The sequence below is a fragment of the Schistocerca cancellata genome, chromosome 11, assembly GCF_023864275.1.
Source record: "Schistocerca cancellata isolate TAMUIC-IGC-003103 chromosome 11, iqSchCanc2.1, whole genome shotgun sequence".
Classification (NCBI taxonomy): Eukaryota; Metazoa; Arthropoda; class Insecta; order Orthoptera; family Acrididae; genus Schistocerca; species Schistocerca cancellata.
In genome coordinates, this window is record NC_064636.1 from 91,249,644 (window position 1) to 91,271,401 (window position 21,758).

A 21,758-nucleotide genomic window follows, 5' to 3' on the forward strand; every position below is an offset into this window, starting at 1 on the left:
TTACAAGTCGCATTCTAAAAAATCTAAGCCGGAAAGGCGACGTCATGAAAAGTAGTAAAAAGATGGCGAGCCGCTAAGGGCTGCACGTACCTGAGTGAACACGATTTCCAACAAAACTCAACTTTTCATGACGTCGCCTTTCCGGCTTAGATTTTTTTTAGAATGTGACTTGTAAGTACTGCATCCTTTTCCAGTCAGTACACACTTTGGTTTATTAATGACTTATATACCTATTATGTTTTAGAACAGTTAGTTTAATTCTGAAGACGACGCTCACAGTAGCGTCGAAACCTGGTTAGTTTTGACTTAATGTTTGTGACCGAGGGCTTATTTGTTCTAATATAAATCTGAAAAAAATTGTACAGGAGCAATGATGTGGCGCAAAAAGGTGTTTGCCGGTCGCTGTGACCGAACAGTTCTAGGCGCTTCCGCAACCGCGCTGCTGCTACGGTCATTCTTTGTAGTTTTTTCGTTTGACGCTTATTTCGTGAGATATTTGGCACGGTCACTATCAGTGGACCACCGTGTTTGTGTTTACTAAACACCCGGTTTATGGGCGATACAGTGTCTCGATATTTCATTTCTTCTTGGGGGGGGGGGGGGGGGTAGGACGTCAAACGGGCCGACTTCGAGAAGGAGAGGCGCCACAGGACATCTTAATTTGCACTGTCTATACTTTTACAAATAACTTCATACAACTTTGTTAGCATGACCAGGAAGGATTCAGGATTCACACTCATAGCAGAGGAAGTTCAAAAACATAACAATACAATTCATCATTTTTTCACTTGGTATTAGCTGTATTTGTTGCTGTAGGTACACTTTTCTTCATAAGTTAAGAGAGATTCTTCGATGAATTTTGCACAGCATACAAACCATACTTACAGGTGTATGAAACTCTAGAATTTATTTAATCTATGGAAAAATGGATGGGCTGTTACGTTTTAAACTTCGTGTTTAGAGAAAACTCGAATTTTATAAAACTTCCTGGCAGATTAAAACTGTGTGCCGCCCCGAGACTCGAACTCGGGACCTTTGCCTTTCGCGGGCATGGTTCGCAGGAGAGCTTCTGTAAAGTTTGGAAGGTAGGAGACGAGGTACTGGCAGAAGTAAAGCTGTGAGGACCGGGCGTGAGTCGTGCTTGGGTATCTCAGTTGGTAGACCACGTGCCTGCGAAAGGCAAAGGTCCCGAGTTCGAGTCTCGGTCCGGCACACAGTTTTAATCTGCCAGGAAGTTTCATATCAGCGGACACTCGGCTGCAGAGTGAAAATGTCATTAACTGTCAATAAATCATTACGTGACATTTTATTATAGAAATTATTATAATATATCATTTCAAGAATAACGTGTTTTTGTAAATCGCGTGCGTTAAATCTTGTGAGAAGCCCGTATAGAATGCTAAGGTCAGTCGATAGCTGATCACGTGGTCGTCGATATTGTGAGTGACCAAAAAATGTCACGTTTTCGGGAACTGTGGTGCAACGAACGTTATGTCTCATAATACAACATACTGGCACACACTTCCACATATTACCAGTAGGTACATAACATCTTCATACCTAATGCAGCTAGTGTCAGAAATATTCCGCAATCTGGAATAAATTTCATAAATTTGGTATAAATTTCGTATAGCTCCAAGATCATCAATAATTTTTGTTCCTTCAGACATTGTTAAAAATTTGCAACTATCTCGGGCATGTCTCGTTTACGGACATACGTTTGTTGAAGCGCTTCTGCTGTTACTATCGCATTCTACATCTACATCCATACTCTGCATGCTACCCGACGGTGTGTGGCGGAGGGTACGTTGAGTACCTCTCTCGGTTCTCCCTTCTATTCCAGTCTCGTATTGTTCGTGGAAAAAAGATTGTAGGTATGGCTCCGAGGGTTCTAATCTCTCTGATTTTATCCTCATGGTCTCTTCGCGAGATATACGTGGGAGGGAGCAATATACTGCTTGACTCATCGGTGAAGGTATGTTCTCGAAACTTTGACAAAAGCCCGTACCGAGCTACTGAGCGTCTCTCCTGCAGAGTCTTCCACTGGAGTTTATCTATCATCTCCGTAACGCTTTCGCGATTACTAAACGATCCTGTAACGAAGCGCGCTGCTCTCCGTTGGATCTTCTCTATCTCTTCTATGAACCCTGTCTGGTACGGATCCCACATGGCTGAGCAGTATTCGAGCAGTGGGCGAACAAGCATACTGTAACCTACTTCGTTTGTTTTCGGATTGCATTTCCTTAGGATTCTTGCAAGAAATCTCAGTCTGGCATCTGCTTTATCGACGATCAACTTTATATGATCATTCCATTTTAAATCACTCCTAATGCCTAATCCCAGATAATTTATGGAATTAACTGCTGCTATATTGTAGCTAAATGATAAAGGATATTTCTTTCTATGTATTCGCAGCACATTACACTTGTCTACATCGAGATTCAATTGCCATTCCCTACACCATGCGTCAATTCGCTGCAGATCCTCCTGCATTTCAGTACAATTTTCCATTGTTACAACCTCTGGATACACCACAGCATCATCTGCAAAAAGCCTCAGTGAACTTGCGACGTTATCCACAAGGTCCATTATGTGTGTTGTGAATAGGAATGATCCTACGACGCTCCCCTGCGGCACACCTGAAATCACTCTCACTTCGGAAGACTTCTCTCCATTGAGAATGACTTGCTGCATTGTGTCACCTGTGTCAATTTGCGCCACTAATTACGAGACATCCTGTATAGGATGAACAGCAGCGGGCCTACCATCTTGCCTTACAGGACGTACCACGCTACCTTTCATTTCGACGCCGCCTCACCATTAGCAACGACACACTGACGAGAAGATCACTGCAAACGCTATAACCGGATTCCCCCGCAACTTCGCTCAATGGGAGAGGAGCAAAAATAAACAAGCAGGTGTCTCGGCTTACCCGTAGATACTCGACCATTTCTGAGACGACGACGGTCAAAGTTTTAGACGTAACTAAGATGTCTTTTGGCGCAAGATAATCTGAGCCGGAGTGGTAGCACAGTGGCCAGCACTACGGCTTCTCAGTTTTGCATCCCGTATTCGAAACCCGGTTATTGTTTTTATTTATTTTATTTTATGTTGTCGTACTTCATTCATTAATCGATCCACGTCCATAGAAGGTTACTAAAGAATATTTCTTATCAAGATCGGGATACATGGGCGCCATAGTAATCATAATTCATTCCATAGTAATCATAATTCATTCCATAATGTCATATGGGATTATTTTTTGGGGTAATTCATCAAGCCAAGCTAAAGTTTTCCGGGCACAAAAACGTGCAGTAAGAGTTATATGTGGTGTGAACTCAAGAACATCCTGCAGAAGCCTGTTTAGGGAACTAGGGATACTAACTACAGCTTCCCAATATATTTATTCCTTAATGAAATTTGTCATTAAAAATATATCACTTTTTCAAACCAACAGCTCGATTCATGGAATCAATACTAGAAATAAGAATAATCTTCACAAGGATTTAAAGTCACTTAGTCTTGTACAAAAAGGTGTGCATTATTCAGGAACACACATTTTCAATAACTTGCCAGCAGCCATAAAAAGCTTAACAACCAATGAAATTCAGTTTAAGAGAAGCCTAAAGGATTTATTGGTGGCCAACTCCTTCTACTCCATTGATGAATTTCTTAGTAAAACCAACTGATTTGTATATAAGTACAACATAACTTCTGCACAATTTCAGTGCAGTAATGTGTTCACTGAAAATTTGTGTGTGTGTGTGTGTGTGTGTGTGTGTGTGTGTGTGTGTGGTTGTGTGTAAGTATAATCTAACTTCTGCACCATTTCAGTGCAGTAATGTGTTCATTGTAAATAAGTATTACAGTAGTTGTATTACATGTTTATTACCTTATAAATAAATAAAAAACTTTTTTATTTTAAATTCAGTGCATTAGTATTTGTAAAATGACTCTTAGTGTTCATTAAAAAATGACGATCATTCCACTTGGGACCTGTGGAATGGTACATTAGCTTATTTGTTTTAGTTGTAAGTATTTGTCATGTATTGTTGTTTTTCTGACATGTTCCACATCCTGGAGGAACCCCTCACTACGGATCAATTGGAATGAAAGTAAATCTAATCTAATAAAATTACAGCTGGGTCTTGCAATAAGTGTCATACATTTGTCATACATTATACACTGAAGAGCCAAAAAAAGGTACACCTGCCTAATATCGTGCCGCAACACGACGTGGCATGGACTCTACTAATGTCTGAAGTAGTGCTGGAGGGAACTGACACCATGAATCCTACAGAGCTGTCAACAAATCACTAAGAGTACGAGCGATTGGAGATTTCTGAACAGCAAGTTGCAAGGCATCCCTGATATGCTCAGTAATGTTCATGTCTGAGGAGTTTGGTGATCAGGGGAAGTGTTTAAACTCTGACACTGGAGCCAGTCTGTAGCTATTCTGGATGTGTGGGGTGTTGCACTGACCTGCTGAAACTGCCCGAGTCCCTCGGAATGCACAATCGTCACGAATAGATCCAGATGATCAGATAGGATACTAACGTACGTGTCACCTGCCAGAGTCGTATATAGACGAATCAGGGGTCCCATATCACTCCTAGTGCACACGACCCGCACCATTACAGAGCCTCCACCAGCTAGAACACTCACCTGATGACATGCAGGGTCCATCCATTAATGACGTTGTCTCCACACCCTCACACGTCCATCCGCTCGACACAATTTGAAACGACACTCGTCCGACCGGGCAACATGTTTCCAGTCGTCAACAGTCCAATGTCGGTGTTGACGGGCCCAAGTGTGGCGTGGAGCTTTGTGTTGTGCAGTCGTCAAAGGTACACGTGTGGACCTTCGGCTCCGAAAGCCAACATCGATGATTCGTGGAATGGTTCGCACGCTGACACTCGTTGACAGCGCAGCATTGAAATCTGCGCCAATCTGAGGGAGGGTTGCACTTCCGTCACGTTGAACGGTTCTCTTCAGTCGTCGTTAGTCTCCTTCCAGGATCTTTTTCCGGCCTGTCGGAGATCTGATGTTTTATCGTATTCCTGATATTCACGGTACACTCGTGAAATGGTCGTACTGGAAAATGCACATTCATCGCCACCTCGCCGATGCTGTGTCCCATCGGTCGTGCGCTGACTATAACACAAAGTCCAAACTCACTTAAATTTTGATAACCTGTCATTGTCGCAGCAATAACCGATCTAACAACTGCACCAGACACTTGTTGTCTGATATACGCTTTGCCGACCGCAGCGCCCAGCTCTGCCTGTTTCCATAAACTATGTGGTCAATAATATCCGGGTACCCCCAAAAACATACGTTTTTCGTATTAGGTGCATTGTGCTGCCACCTACTGCTTGGTACTCCATATCAGTGACCTCAGTAGCCATTAGACACCGCGACAGATCAGAATGGGGCGCTCCGCGGAACTCACTGACTTCGAACGTGGTCAGGTGACTCCACTTGTGTCATACGTCTGTACGCGAGATTTCCACACTCCCAAACCTCCATAGGTCCACTGCTTCCGATGTGATAGTGAAGTGGAAACGTGAAGAGTCACGTACAGCACAAATGCGTACAGGCCGACCTCCTCTGTTGACTGACAGTTACCGCTGACAGTTGAAAAGGTTCGTAATGTGTAATAGGCAGACATCTATCCAGACCATCGCACAGGAATTTCGAACTGCATCAGGATCAATTACAAGTTCTAAGACAGTTTGGCGGGAGATGAGAAAACTTGGATTTCATGGTCGAGAGGCTGCTCAAAAGCCACACATCACGTCGGTAAATGCCAAACGACGCCTCGCTTGCTGTAAGGAGAGTAAACATTGGACGACTGAACAGTGGAAAAACGTTGTGTGTAGTGACGAATCACGGTACACAATGTGGCGATCCGAAGGCAGAGTGTGGGTATGGCGAACGCCCGGTGAACGTCATCTGCCAGCGTGTGTAGTGCCAACAGTAAAATTCGGAGGCGGTGGTGTTACGGTGTGGTCGAGTTTTTCATGGAGGGGGTTTGCACCCCTTGTAGCGTGGCACTATCACAGCACAGGCCTACATTGATGTTTTAAGAACCTTCTTGCTTCCCACTGTTGAAGAGCAATTCGGGGATGGCGACTGCGTCTTTCAACACGATCGAGCATCCGCTCGTAATGCACGAGCTGTGGCGGAGTGGTTTCACGACAATAACATACCTGTAATGGACTGGCCTGCACAGAGATCTTACCTGAGTCATATAGAACACCTCTGACATGGTTTGGAACGCCGACTTCGCGCCAGGCCTCACCGACCGACATCGATACCTCTCCTCACTGCAGCACTCCGTGAAGAATGGGCTGTCATTCCCCATGAAACCCTCCAGCACATGATTGAATGAGTGCCTGCGAGAGTTGAGGCTGTCATCTCAAGGTTAAGGGTGGGTCAACACCATACTGAATTCCAGCATTATCGATGGAGTGCGCCACGAATTTGTGAGTCATTCTCAGCCAGGTGTCCGGATGATTGTTATCACATAGCGGATCTCTGTATTTGTGTAGGGATGTTTATACCAGTTTCTTTCGCGCTTCGGCATATAATGTATGTCAGTGTACGATATTTTCAGGGGTTATATATTTTTATACACTCCTGGAAATGGAAAAAAGAACACATTGACACCGGTGTGTCAGACCCACCATACTTGCTCCGGACACTGCGAGAGGGCTGTACAAGCAATGATCACACGCACGGCACAGCGGACACACCAGGAACCGCGGTGTTGGCCGTCGAATGGCGCTAGCTGCGCAGCATTTGTGCACCGCCGCCGTCAGTGACAGCCAGTTTGCCGTGGCATACGGAGCTCCATCGCAGTCTTTAACACTGGTAGCATGCCGCGACAGCGTGGACGTGAACCGTATGTGCAGTTGACGGACTTTGAGCGAGGGCGTATAGTGGGCATGCGGGAGGCCGGGTGGACGTACCGCCGAATTGCTCAACACGTGGGGCGTGAGGTCTTCACAGTACATCGATGTTGTCGCCAGTGGTCGGCGGAAGGTGAACGTGCCCGTCGACCTGGGACCGGACCGCAGCGACGCACGGATGCACGCCAAGACCGTAGGATCCTACGCAGTGCCGTAGGGGACCGCACCGCCACTTGCCAGCAAATTAGGGACACTGTTGCTCCTGCGGTATCGGCGAGGACCATTCGCAACCGTCTCCATGAAGCTGGGCTACGGTCCCGCACACCGTTAGGCCGTCTTCCGCTCACGCCCCAACATCGTGCAGCCCGCCTCCAGTGGTGTCGCGACAGGCGTGAATGGAGGGACGAATGGAGACGTGTCGTCTTCAGCGATGAGAGTCGCTTCTGCCTTGGTGCCAATGATGGTCGTATGCGTGTTTGGCGCCGTGCAGGTGAGCGCCACAATCAGGACTGCATACGACCGAGGCACACAGGGCCAACACCCGGCATCATGGTGTGGGGAGCGATCTCCTACACTGGCCGTACACCACTGGTGATCGTCGAGGGGACACTGAATAGTGCACGGTACATCCAAACCGTCATCGAACCCATCGTTCTACCATTCCTATACCGGCAAGGGAACTTGCTGTTCCAACAGGACAATGCACGTCCGCATGTATCCCGTGCCACCCAACGTGCTCTAGAAGGTGTAAGTCAACTACCCTGGCCAGCAAGATCTCCGGATCTGTCCCCCATTGAGCATGTTTGGCACTGGATGAAGCGTCGTCTCACGCGGTCTGCACGTCCAGCACGAACGCTGGTCCAACTGAGGCGCCAGGTGGAAATGGCATGGCAAGCCGTTCCACAGGACTACATCCAGCATCTCTACGATCGTCTCCATGGGAGAATAGCAGCCTGCATTGCTGCGAAAGGTGGATATACACTGTACTAGTGCCGACATTGTGCATGCTCTGTTGCCTGTGTCTATGTGCCTGTGGTTCTGTCAGTGTGATCATGTGATGTATCTGACCCCAGGAACGTGTCAATAAAGTTTCCCCTTCCTGGGACAATGAATTCACGGTGTTCTTATTTCAATTTCCAGGAGTGTATTCTAATATTCCATTCTCATCTCATCTCCTATATTAGTTCTTACATTTTATTCTTACGCTTATCCTACAGGAAAATATCGTGCATTCCCTTGGATGATACTGATCGTAGAAACATTCGTAGCGTAGAAATTCCGATCCCCACAAGCGTCGCAATAAGGCAGGTTTGCCGCAGTGGTATTTCTTCAATCGAACCTTACTCGTTAATATTGCTAGAGATTTCATGCATTGGTAATAACTTCGCGGCAATCCACGCACAACGGATGACTTCACCGAAAAGTGACGCTTGCAGATTATTACGAAGCAAGATACACTACAGGACAATCTGAAATAGTTATCTCATCAATGTTTTCTATTCTTCTTTTGCTATAAAAATCTTTTAGGAGACATACTATTAGTAGCCGATTAAGGACGTTGTTTCAAGATACACTGAAAAACATTCGTGACGTAACCTGCATATTTGGGTAGAAAGACGTACACTACTGGCCATTAAAATTGCTACAGACGCAAAATTTAACCGACAGAAAGAAGATGCTGTGATATGCAAATGATTAGCTTTTAACAGGATTCACACAAGGTTGGCGCCGGTGGCGACACCTACAACGTGCTGACATGAGGTACGTTTCCAACCGATTTGTCATACACAAACAGCAGTTGACCGGCGTTGCCTGGTGAAGCGTTGTTGTGATGCCTCGTGTAAGGAAGAGAAATGCGTACCACCGCGTTTCAGACTTTGATAAAGGTCGGATTGTAGCCTATCGCGATTGCGGTTTATCGTATCGCGACATTGCTGCTCGCGTTGATCGAGATCCATGGAATCGGTGGGTTCAGGAAGGTAATACGGAACGCCGTGCTGGATCACAACGGCCTCGTATCACTAGCAGTGGAGATGACAGGCATCTTATCCGCACGGCTGTAACGGATCGTGCAGCCACGTCTCGATCCCTGAGTCAACAGATGGGGGGACGTTTGCGAGACAACAACCATCTGCACGAATCGTTCGACGACGTTTGCAGCAGCACGGACTATCAGCTCGGAGACCGTGGCTGCAGTTACCCTTGACGCTGCATCACAGACAGGAGCGCCTGCGATGGTGTACTCGACGACGAACCTGGGTGCACGAATGGCAAAACGTCATTTTTTCGGATGAATCCAGGTTCTGTTTACAGCATCACGATGGTCGCATCTGTGTTTGGCGACATCGCGGTGAATGCACACTGGAAGCGTGTATTCGTCATCGCCATACTGGCGTATCACCCGGCGTGACTGTATGGGGTGCCATTGCTTACACGTCTCGGTCACCTCTTGTTCACACTGACGGCCCTTTGAAGAGTGGACGTTACATTTCAGATGTGTTACGACCCGTGGCTCTACCCTTCATTCGGTCGCTGCGAAACCGAACTTTTCAGGAGGATAATCCACGACCGCATATTGCAGATCCTGTATGGGCTTTTCGTGACACAGAAAATGTTCTACTGCTGATCCAGATCTCTCACCAATTGAAAACGTCGGGTCAATGGTGGCCGAGCAACTGGCTCGTCACAATACGCCAGTCACTACTCTTGATGAACTGTGGTATCGTGTTGAAGCCGCACGGGCAGTTGTACCTGTACTCGCCATCCGAGCTCTGTTTCACTCAATTCCCAGGCGTATCAAGGCCGTTATTACGGGCAGAGGTGGTTCTTCTGGGTACTGATTTCTCAGGAGCTGCCGGCTGGTGTGGCCGTGCGGTCTAGGCGCTCCAGTCGCAGGTTCGAATCCTGCCTCGGGCATGGATGTGTGTGATGTCCTTCGGTTAGTTAGGTTTAAGTAGTTCTAAGTTCTAGGGGACTAATGACCACAGTTGTTAAGTCGCATAGTGCTCAGAGCCATTTGAACCATTTTTTTTTTCTCAGGAGCTATGCACCCAAATTGCGTGAAAATGTAATAACATGTCAGTTCTAGTCTAATACATTTGTCCAATGAATACCCATTTATCATCCGCATGACTTCTTGGTGTAGCAATATTAATGGCCAGTAGTGTAAAACAAAAATAGGAGTAATCATCGGGTTTGAAACAAGGGACGCGAAATCCACGATGCTAGCCACTGCGCCACCGTATCGGCTGAACTATTTCCTAGTTAAAAGGCGTATAAAGTACCTCGAAAACTTTGACCGTCGCATTCTCAGAGATGGTCCAGTACCTACGGGTACCCGAGATACGCTTCGCTATTTTGACTCCCACTGAGCGAAGTGTTTGCGGAGTCGGGGGATTATGGCACTTGCCCGGTTTACCAGGGATTGTCGCAGCTCTGTACCAGTAACACGTATCGTGTTTACGAGAGAACTGGCATTAACTGCTAGAGTTGTGACGATTCGTGAATGAGTCGTTCATTTGAACGACTCTAAATAAAGAATCGAATCGTGATACGGACGAATCATCGTTCAAAAGAATATTAAGAACGATTGCGTGTTTCCGAGTCGTGACGATTCCAAGTTCCAACGATTCATCGATTCTTACAAGGGAACCTCCCCATCGCACCCCCCTCAGATTTAGTTATAAGTTGGCACAGTGAACTGAACACAGATCAATCGAGAAAACAGGAAGAAGTTGTGTGGAACTATGCAAAAAACAAGCAAAATATACAAACTGAGTAGTCCATGCGCATGATAAGCAATATCAAGGACATATGAGCTTAGGAGCTCCGTGGTCCCGTGGTTAGCGTGAGCAGCTGCGGAACGAGAGGTCCTTGGTTCAAGACTACCTTCGAGTAAAAAGTTTAATTTTTTATTTTCAGACAATTATTATCTGTTCGTCCGTCCGTCTGATGTGAGGTAACTGCGCCGTAGTACGGCGACGCTACACCTAAACCGAAAAATTTGAAAACGTTAAAAACATATGTTTTGACAGAGGCACCGGGAAAACTGTGCGACTGTGAAACTGTTGCATTCATTTGTTGCAGTTTACGTGACAAACTCTTATTTTTTCATCACTTTTTTGGGAGTGATTATCACATCCACAGGAAAACCTAAATCGGGCAAGGTACAAGAATCTTTTTTCCCATTCGCCAAGTGTACAAGTTAGGTGGCTCGACAACATATTCCTGTCATGTGACGCACATGCCGTCACCAGTGTCGTATAGAATATATCAGACGTGTTTTCCTGTGGAGGAATCGGTTGACCTATGACCTAGCGATCAAAAGTTTTAGGTTCCCATTGGAGAGGCACGTCCTTTCGTCTACTAATCACACGGTTTAGCGGTGCGGTCGCAAAACACAGACACTAAACTTATTACAGTGAACAGAGACGTCAATGAACGAACCGACAGATCATAACATTGCGAAAATAAAAGAAGTAAATTTTTCATTCAAAGGAAGACTTGAACCAAGGACCTCACGTTCCACGAGACCACGGCGCTCCTAAGTTCACATGATCCTTGATGTTGCCCATCTTGCACGTGGGCTACTCAGTTTGTATATTCTGCTTATTTTTTTCATAGTTCCACACAACTTTTTCCTGTTTTCTCGATTGATCTGTGTTCAGTTTTTCAAGGCCTATCCACTGTGCCAACTTATAACTAAATCTGAGGGGGGGGGGGGGGTGATGGGAAGGTTCCCTTGTTAGTAAGCTATGCTTCGAAGGCAACTTCCGAATCATGCCGAGTCGTGCCGAATGATTACGACCGCCAGATGGCAGTCAAGTGGAGGATACGTGTGAACAAAGGAATCTAGAAATGAACAAATGAAGTTCGTGGGCCGTGATATTACTCGTGAAAACCAAGTTGACACTCGGCGGTGGTTGACGGGAACGAGCGTGAAGGCATTTCCCATTTACTGTCGCTACCATAAATTTAACAATAATGTTAAAATAATGTTAAACTGAGTTCATTCTGTCGAAGCAGATTTATTTTCTTTCAGGTTGCTAACAAAACGCTCCATTAAAACACAATTAATTGTTAATTTTAATAATAATACCAGTAATAATAATGAGAAAGGACAAAACAAGGTTCACTCTGTCGAACTTGAACTGTTTTCATTGAGACTTATAACAAACCGCTCCTCTCTCTCCTCTATGATGCAGTCTAATTTCCACATTTGAGTTTCCACTTTTTCTACGACATGGAGGACGCACTTGTTCCAATCCTCGGCAGTCACTGTTCTTACTGCTGCTTCTAGCAGTACTTTAACTTCCGGCATTTTGTATCTTTTCCTTTTCGCTGCAACATAGCCTTTGATTCTGGTCCACACTAACTCGATGGTGTTTAATTCACACTGGTACGGAGGAATTATGAGAACTGTTTTCCCTGCATTATTCGCCATTTCATCTATTGCGTATTCTTTCTGCGCTGTTCTACGATTTTTAACTATATCTAAAAGTTCTTTCTTCAACACACCGTCTACGAAATCGATGTTTTTAGATTTTAGCCACTCAGATATTTCGTGCTTATTGGAATTCGCATTGGAAACTTTTTCTTTTCTCCGAGAATGGTACGGCGCGTTATCAAGAACAATAACTGTATTTTCCTGAAGCCGAGGAAGAACATCTTGAAACCACTTCTCGAAGGTTTCGGCGCACATCTCCTCATGATAATCTCCACTTTTCTTGGATTCGAAAGCCCTCAAACATCCTTCAACGAACCCTGCTTTGCTGCCAATGTGTGCGATAATTAGACGTTTCCCTTTACCTGATGGGCCCTTGCTTCCGGTGGATAACCCGGACAGAAACGCTCGTTTTGAGGAATTTATAGTGTCATCTACCCAGACGTAACTTCGGGTATGTCCTGTGTTCACCCACGTCTCTTCCAAATAGTAAATGGGTCTGCCTTCATCTCTCAACCGTTTAATGGTTCGAAGATAACGCCGCCTCCATAAAAAGATGTCATCCCTGTCTATTAGCATGCTATCGCGCTCTTGCCGGACATACACTCCTGGAAATGGAAAAAAGAACACATTGACACCGGTGTGTCAGACCCACCATACTTGCTCCGGACACTGCGAGAGGGCTGTACAAGCAATGATCACACGCACGGCACAGCGGACACACCAGGAACCGCGGTGTTGGCCGTCGAATGGCGCTAGCTGCGCAGCATTTGTGCACCGCCGCCGTCAGTGTCAGCCAGTTTGCCGTGGCATACGGAGCTCCATCGCAGTCTTTAACACTGGTAGCATGCCGCGACAGCGTGGACGTGAACCGTATGTGCAGTTGACGGACTTTGAGCGAGGGCGTATAGTGGGCATGCGGGAGGCCGGGTGGACGTACCGCCGAATTGCTCAACACGTGGGGCGTGAGGTCTCCACAGTACATCGATGTTGTCGCCAGTGGTCGGCGGAAGGTGCACGTGCCCGTCGACCTGGGACCGGACCGCAGCGACGCACGGATGCACGCCAAGACCGTAGAATCCTACGCAGTGCCGTAGGGGACCGCACCGCCACTTCCCAGCAAATTAGGGGCACTGTTGCTCCTGGGGTATCGGCGAGGACCATTCGCAACCGTCTCCACGAAGCTGGGCTACGGTCCAGCACACCGTTAGGCCGTCTTCCGCACACGCCCCAGCATCGTGCAGCCCGCCTCCAGTGGTGTCGCGACAGGCGTGAATGGAGGGACGAATGGAGACGTGTCGTCTTCAGCGATGAGAGTCGCTTCTGCCTTGGTGCCAATGATGGTCGTATGCGTGTTTGGCGCCGTGCAGGTGAGCGCCACAATCAGGACTGCATACGACCGAGGCACACAGGGCCAACACCCGGCATCATGGTGTGGGGAGCGATCTCCTACACTGGCTGTACACCACTGGTGATCGTCGAGGGGACACTGAATAGTGCACGGTACATCCAAACCGTCATCGAACCCATCGTTCTACCATTCCTAGACCGGCAAGGGAACTTGCTGTTCCAACAGGACAATGCACGTCCGCATGTATCCTGTGCCACCCAACGTGCTCTAGAAGGTGTAAGTCAACTACCCTGGCCAGCAAGATCTCCGGATCTGTCCCCCATTGAGCATGTTTGGGACTGGATGAAGCGTCGTCTCACGCGGTCTGCACGTCCAGCACGAACGCTGGTCCAACTGAGGCGCCAGGTGGAAATGGCATGGTAAGCCGTTCCACAGGACTACATCCAGCATCTCTACGATCGTCTCCATGGGAGAATAGCAGCCTGCATCGCTGCGAAAGGTGGATATACACTGTACTAGTGCCGACATTGTGCATGCTCTGTTGCCTGTGTCTATGTGCCTGTGGTTCTGTCAGTGTGATCATGTGATGTATCTGACCCCAGGATTGTGTTCAATAAAGTTTCCCCTTCCTGGGACAATGAATTCACGGTGTTCTTATTTCAATTTCCAGGAGTGTATATGAAATTCATTTCTCTCAATAACCTATAAAATGTAGTTCTCCGAAAATTGGCCAGATCTGCATCTTCGTTCACGACTGTAACCACTTTGTCAATTGATGGCAATTCGTTACGAAAAAAAAAAAAAAATTCGTGTACTTCCCTTCGTATCGCATTTCTATCGAAGTCATCAACATTTTCAGAAAGTTTGTCGTAATTTTCCTTTCTTGGTCGTCTTCAAAGAGTGTGTGGCCTTGTACTCACTTATCACACGATACACTGAAGAACGTCCAACACCTGTAGCTGCAGCTGTTTTCGAAACAATATCACTCATCGACTGCTCTGGATGTAAAAGTTCCGTTTTATACACATTAACCACCATGTGCTTCTCAGAAGAACTTAATGATTCCTTTTTTACTCGCTTCTTTGGTGGACTCAAAACTGACACGTCGACCTCGCTCGCTGAATCCGTGGATGACATAATAAGGACAGCCGTATGTGATGCTAATGAAATAAGTGAATATATAAAATAAGAAACCATGTGATGCTATTGGATGCGCACATAAACAGTGAATTCTCAGCGTGACTACAGACACATATACTTACTCTAATAATCAACAACTAGTCTTTCAAGCGTCTTTACAGATGAGCTTAAGATATCCTGAAATACCTGCTGCACAACACCCACTAACGAGCTCACACCTGCAATTGAGGCGGCCACACTTACTGAGCGCCGCGCTGCGAACCGCACAATGCATCGCTCATAAAGGACAAACGGTTGCACCCATCGCATTCGAACAAACTACAAAATTAAATTCATACCTTTCTGAAACTTTTCTCGCTTACACCCCCACAAAAGAACTTAAAGCGAAAAAGTTTGTCGCTTACTATATTTCGGATGATGATTTGGTAAAAGTTCTATATCAGACGTGAGATTTTAATTCATTGCTTCACTATTACTGACTCTATTGGGCAGAAAATTTGCAGACGTCATCAACATATAGCACTGAAGGCAATTATAAAATTATTTTGCTGTGCGACACACAGTTTAGGAGATATGGCGTGATAAATATAGAGTAACGCGAAAAAACAACTTTTCCTGAAAGCTTTAATATTTCTCTTTTTGAGTGACAATAAATTTTAATGTAATGTAAATAAAGGTGTCGGAAGGTAGTTCTCGGATCACTTTATCATGTTCAGGTGCCAAATTATAAAAAACACGACTTTCATTTTTTAATTTCTGTCGCCCCTGCCTTGTACACCCCTCGTCGGCAGCGTTGTGGTCACGCGCCTTGCCGTGTTTACAGTACGTCTCTCGTTTCGGTGAATGGAGTATAAATCTGAGGAGGGTGCGATGGGGAGGTTTGCTTGTGAGGCTGGCTGGGCAGCGGTGTGCACGGTCACGAGGCCTCCTTTGTGTTCGCCGCCGCGCCGCGCTGCGAGGGGCCGCAATTGGCTGGTAACGGCCCACTTCCCGACGGTGTAATGGGACCGCAGGCCGCACCCTGTATGTCCGCCGTAGCCTCGCTTTCGCCACTCGGGGCCACCCAGGGTGTGTGCAGCGGAAACGCTCACTCAAAACTTACCCTCAGACCACGAACGAGAACTGACAGGAGGGGGTGGAGACGGGTGGCCTGGTCTATACATGTGCGAGGCCCCCATCCCACATCTGTCGTTCTTAATATACAGGGTGTATAAAAAAGAAAGTGTCTTGAAAGGAGGATATAAGATGAACGTCAACAAAGGCCAAACGAAGATAATGGAATGTAGAACTAAGTCAGGTGATGCTGAGGGAATTAGATTAGCAAATGAGACAGCCTTCATACCATTTCAGATCAGCTGGAACAAAGAGAGACATGAGTCGGTAACAAGGTAACTTTGAACATTAATAACTTATAAACTGTACGAGATAAACATAAACAAATTACACCACTCAATTCTAGAGCTCAAGCGAGTGTTATTTGATGTGTCATACAACCCCATTCCCATTTTTAAAAATGACTTGAATCCAAAATGGCGGATTTCAAGATGGCGGCCATGAATGACATTCACTCCAAAAGTTGCGGCCCCACGCCAAACCTATGTTCCCATCGTCACACTTCAATTTTCTCTTCAATCTTCCAACTTATGAAGGTGTCCAAGGACTTTTGACTCACCCTGAATTTTGCGTAAGCTCTTCATTCAGGAAGGAAATGCTTCTTGCACAAAGACAGGTATTAAGAATAATTTGTGATGTCAACCCTAGAAGCACTCTAGAACCTCTTATACAGGGTGTTACAAAAATGTACGGCCAAACTTTCAGGAAACATTCCTCACACACAAAGAAACAAAAGATGTTATGTGGACATTTGTCCGGAAACGCTTACTTTCCATGTTAGAGCTCATTTTATTACTTCTCTTCAAATCACATTAATCATGGAATGGAAACACACAGCAACAGAACGTACCAGCGTGACTTCAAACACTTTGTTACAGGAAATGTTCAAAATGTCCTCCGTTAGCGAGGATACATGCACCCACCCTCCGTCGCACGGAATCCCTGATGCGCTGATGCAGCCCTGGAGAATGTTGTATTGTATCACAGCCGCCTACAATACGAGCACGAAGAGTCTCTACATTTGGTACCGGGGTTGCGTAGACAAGGGCTTTCAAATGCCCCCATAAATGAAAGTCAAGAGGGTTGAGGTCAGGAGAGCGTGGAGGCCACGGAATTGGTCCGCCTCTACCAATCCATAGGTCACCGAATCTGTTGTTGAGAAGCGTACGAACACTTCGACTGAGATATGCAGGAGCTCCAATGTGCATGAACCACATGTTGTGTCGTACTTGTAAAGGCACATGTTCTAGCAGCACAGGTAGAGTATCCCGTATGAAATCATGATAACGTGCTCCATTGAGCGTAGGTGGAAGAACAAACTAAAATGAGCTCTAACATGGAAATTAAGCGTTTCCGGACACATGCCCACGTAACATCTTTTCTTTATTTGTGTGTGAGGAATGTTGCCTGAAAGTTTGGCCGTACCTTTTTGTAACACCCTGTAGACAGTTCTTCAAACATCTGACCACACTGACGGTAACATTGCAGTAGATTTGGCCCCTGATGAAGATTTTTTTTATCAAAAATCAATTACAGTGCGAAAACCATGGTAATATTCATAACCATGATACCTGAAGGGAAATGACTTACACTATGCATCACTTAGCTACGGTGTAACACTGAAAGAAGGAAGGCATTCGGTCTTGAAGATCTTTCACAAATTATTCAGTACTATACACAACATTTACTAAAATTAGCTTCAAACACAAACTGGAATCGCCGGCCGCGGTGGCCGAGCGGTTCTAGGCGGTACAGTCTGGAACCGCCTGACCGCTACGGTCGCAGCTTCGAATCCTGCCTCGGGCATGGATGTGTGTGTTGTCCTTAGGTTAGTTAGATTTGAGTAGTTCTAAGTTCTAGGGGCATGATGACCTCAGAAGTTAAGTCCCATAGTGCTCAGAGCCATTTCGGAGGGTCTCCGACAGCCGATCACTTCCAGTCATTTCACCATGAAGGAGGTAAACTGCTCGTGTTGTCTGCATTTCAACCGTGCCTAGGCGGTCAATACCGCAGTTCGATCTCGTCCGCATTGTTACTTTGTGCCAGGAAGGGCTCTCAGCAAGGGAAGTGTCCAGGCGTCCATTAACCATGCCAAATCCGTTGTAACCATGCCGACTCTGCGACAGCTGCGGGAAAAGGCGTAAGCGAAAGAAAGAAAGAAGAATACTGTCTTATCACAAGAAACCTGAAACTTGTCTGAAGACATTAATACGGTGTGTCCACCCTTTTCCTTTACGATGGCTTGAACTCTCATTCACTGAGGTGTCAATATCTGTGAAGGAATAGTAGGCCATTCATCCTCAAGAGCCTGAACGATACAGGATAGTGATGTCGGAAGCCGGGATTTCGCGCGAAGTCGACGTTTTAATTAAAGCCAAGGGTGTTCCACTGGGTTTAGGTCGGAACTCTAAGTAGACTAGTCCATTTCAGAAATATTGTCGTCCGTAAACTGTCTCCTCAAAGGTGCTGCTTTGTCATGGTGCATTATCATGATCAATCATCGTCTCAGAACTCTTCCTTTACCGCAAGTGCTACACAATGCTTCAGGTACTTTCGTTACAGCTACAAAAATTCGTGTTCGTTTCACCAGACGCGTTTCGCTTTACTGAGGTAAAGCTTCGTCAGTGGTTTGTAATTAAGTTATTTGCGTTTTGATTTGTTTTAAGATCGAAAAACAGTTCTTTCACAATATGTTGGTTTTTACTTACGGCGATTTCCACTTGGTTTCTCGCCTGTATCGGGAAATGCCGTCTGCTAGCACATCGTTGATATTTTTCCTTTTTAAACACTGATAGTTGTGGTCTAGTTTTCAGTTTCTCTGCTGCACTATGCATTTTTTAGGTTTTATACTGCACACTTTTTCGTACACCACTGTTTCCTGTTTGTTTTCATACTTCTAAGCATGTACTGTGGTTTGTATTTTGTAGAATTGCCAACATGACATTGCTACTAGTTTGTCTTTGACCTATACTCTTTGTTTTTAGTTTACTGTATATTTGTAATTCTATTTCATTGTATTGCTGTGTATTTATATACGGTGTAAGAGTAGGGAAGGAATAGTGATGGAACTCTTTCTGCTGGGGGTGGGGGGGTGGGGGGGGGGGGTGGAGGTGGTGGTGAAGGAGGGAACAGTCATGATGAGTGGACCTAAGTGTGTGTTCGAGGAGGTGAGGACCAAGAGTGAAAGGAAACTGGGGGGGGGGGGGGGGGGTGGAAGACTGTGAAGGATGGAAAAGGCTCTTTTCTTCTTCATGTAATTTCATCAGTTCTATACAGTCCAATTTTCAATACTTATTTGGTACTTGAGCAACTGTTCACTTTGTGTCAATGCTTTGTGTACAAGGTGCAGAAGTATGAAACCGGAATTTTGTTGCAATAATCACACGTATGTTGTTTGAAACTGATAAACAATATTCTGTTCAAAATAATCTCCATTACTATTTATACATTTCCCCACCTCTCCGGCAGGCAACGAATGCTACGGCAAAAAAAAAAATCAGTCAGTAAGCCATTTTCAGAGTTTTTCGTACATTTTCCCAGTGATGCAGATAGATGATAATCGGACGGAGCCAAGTCTGGAGAATAAGCCGCATGCCCCAGTATTTCCCAACTGAACAAATCGATCGGTTCCCTGACCCGTTTTGCTGTGTAAGAAAGGGGGCGTTATCATGAAGCAATATGACTTTGCGTTGCCTTTTTCCATATTCCGCTCATTTTTCATGTAATTCTCGATTTAAATCGATCGTTTTCTGTTGGTAGTGGTCAGTGTTAACGGTTTCACTAGGTTTCAGCAGCTCATAATAGATGACACCCTTCTCATCCCACCAAACACAGAGCATTGTAATTTATACATATTTTGCAGCTTAAAACGTGACTCTATTCAACACTGGAGGTATGAATTAAACAACGCCTTCAGTCACAACTTTTTCGTGTTTTATTAACTACACGATGCATTTCCGACACTGTGGGTCCATCGTCATGTGTAATTTGTTTTAATACATGTTTTATCTCTTCTCCTGAATGAGGCGAAATGGATATTCCTGCCACGAAAGGGTTTAATGTTAGGTTATGAATTTCGTAAGTCGAACGCGGAAAAAAATTGCAAAATAGTGGAAAATGAACGGTGTAAACTTACCACATCATCCAAGGACAGCATTTTAACATTTCAGTACCGGCAAACATTCTTTTCTCCGTCGTTTTAGTACATGTCACTTCTTTCAAGGTGTACATTTGCATACACATGTTTATAAACACAGATGTTTTTGTACATGGTGTTGTCAAAGATGAATTTATTCGTAGTGCTAAAGGTATAACTATTGAACAATTGATGTATGCAAGAAATAATTTTAGAACAGGTCTTTAAAATTACTGAAATAACTGTGGCTTGCGAAATCTGTTTGTTCATTTAATACAGTTATTTCAGTAACTTAAAGACTTATTCTAAAGTTATTTCTTGCATATGTCAGTTGCTTAAGGGGAGCCGGAGGTGGTCAAATCCAAAAAATTACGATTTTTTTTTTTGCTACCGAAAATTAATTGGAACATTCCTCTTTAATGTAAACTTTGAATTATTGTTCTACTCGCCCTAGAAGTGGAGTTATTACCATTTTCCCCCACGCCTGCAGAGGAAATGGGCGGCCGCTGAATGCATCTAACACCCTCTCGTGACTTCCTGGCGAACTGCTTGGGATTTTCTCGGCCTGTTACGCATACAGCGAGTGTGCAAGGGTTGGCTACATTGTTTTCTGTGACAAATGAAGTGCTAAGAACGCTGAACATCGTCTCTTTGCTGTTTACCGTTTCGAATTAGTTCAGTGTTGCGCCTGTTGTTGATAGTATTATACTTCTTGTCTAAAGCATTGTTCTGGTTGCGATGCCACGTTTTAGTAACCGTGTATATAAGAAGTAGAAGAACGTAGGGAAAAGAAAAGTAACACTAATACCAAGTTGCGATACTACAATTACTGAAACAGTGCGTTCTTCTGCTAAGCAACACATGGCCGGCCATAGCCCTGTGACATCTTCTGGCAAATACTACCTTGGTGATGGTGACTCCAAAGATTCCAAGACTACAGAGGAACTGAAAGCATATGGAAATGAATTTGTAGTTGATAAGTTGGAATGCATTGGGCATGTGCAAAAGCGTATGGGTGCACGGCTTCGAAGGCTCAAACAAACTTTGGGTTCGAGTAAGCTCAGTGATGGAAAGACAATAGGTGGGAGAGGCAGGCTTACTGATGAGGTGATTGAACGTCTACAGAGATACTATGGGTATGCTATAAGGCAAAATACCAGTAATGTTAGTGACATGCGAAAAGCAGTGTGGGGATTGTTCCTTCATACTGCCTCTTCCAGTGAATACCCTCAACACAGCCTGTGCCCAAAAGATTTCTGCTGCAAATATAATGCAAAAAAGGACTATGATCACGAACATGGTTTGCCAGCAGCTGTGATAAATGCAATAAAACCAATTTTTCATGACTTAGCACAGCCAGAATTGTTACACAAACGTCTACACGGAAAGACGCAGAATCCTAATGAGAGCGTAAACAATTTGATTTGGAAAGTGATTCCTAAAAGGGTGTTTGTAAGCATAAAAACACTGCACTTCGGCATTTATGATGCAATAGCAACCTACAACCAAGGGAACAGTGTGAAGTGTAAAGTTCTGAAGGCATTAGGATTTACACCTGGGGTGAACACTGTACGAGCACTAAGAAATATTGACAGAGAAAGGATAAGAGGAGCAGAAAGAAGAGAAAGGCATATGAAGTATGATGGAACAACAGGCCAG

At 45.2% G+C, this 21,758-nt stretch overlaps 1 protein-coding gene across 1 annotated transcript in view; it reads right to left on the reverse strand.

The window, feature by feature from the left end:
- Positions 1 to 21,758, reverse strand: part of LOC126108948 (procollagen-lysine,2-oxoglutarate 5-dioxygenase) — a 466,456-nt gene that overhangs the window by 160,419 nt on the left and 284,279 nt on the right. The window lies entirely within an intron of this gene.